Below are 1,115 nucleotides of genomic sequence, written 5' to 3' on the forward strand. Positions count from 1 at the left end.
GCAAAGAAAACTGGTGGTAAGGTGGATAGATTTGTAGGCCTAAGTCAAGATAGCCTAAGTTCAAATCCAGTATTAGACTCTTACTAGTAATATAACCCTGGGCAAATCACATAACCTCTGTTTGCCTCAATTTCTTCAACTGAAAAATTAGGATAATAAGAGAACATATCCGGTAATGTTGTTGTTAAGATCAAATAAAATAATGTTGGTAAAATCACTGAGCACAGTATCTGGCATGAAGCAGAGATCATATAAAGGTCCCCCATACACACCATATACATTATGAACAAAACCTACAAGTTTATTTTATACATAATCTTCATGTATAAATTTGCTTCTAAATAAATATATTATTTTAAAAACATTAATATAGAGACACAAACTTAATCCTAATCATTTAAAATAGCAAGACGTTACATTACTAAATTAATGAATCCATAGGTTTTAAAAAGGTTATACATAGTGCTGAGTAGCTTATTATCTTCTTTTGACTTTTTTTCTAAAGCTGAAAAAGTCTCCTGGGAAGGAATATCAAAACTTGAAATGGATCAGGCTTAGATAGACATTTTATATTTGATAGTCTTCCCAATAAGAATAATCAGCTGAATGACTGAATTAAATCCTTTCCAGTTCTCAGTTTTCTCACCTGAAAAATGGACAAGAGTTTGTGAGAGGTCTGTAAATAATTGATATCTAATGCCCTTTTGAACCTTTAAAGATAATTCACTGATTCCATGATCTAATCAAAGATTGGAAAAGAAAAGTGTAGAAGCAAATTAATAAGAGGCTAATCAGAGAAGATGTGAGTTATCAGAGGAAGAAATAGAAACAGTACTATCAGTAATGTTTAATCCTTCTTACTCTTGAGATGTCCAAAAATTAAGCTATGCTACTAGTTCTAGGCATCTAATGCACTCAGAGTTATTAATATCATTTTAATTATTTTCCAATTTTCATACAACACTAAATGCTGAATTTACTTAAACTTTGAAACAGCCTTGCAAATAGTTCCAGTCTTAGAAATTGTCACTTGGTTACTTCCCTAAGTTAACTTCCTTAACTTTCTTAAGTTATATGAAATAACTGCTGGCATGATTTCTTTGAATCTTTGTTGA

Source organism: Gracilinanus agilis, chromosome 3, assembly GCF_016433145.1.
Source record: "Gracilinanus agilis isolate LMUSP501 chromosome 3, AgileGrace, whole genome shotgun sequence".
NCBI classification, from domain to species: Eukaryota; Metazoa; Chordata; class Mammalia; order Didelphimorphia; family Didelphidae; genus Gracilinanus; species Gracilinanus agilis.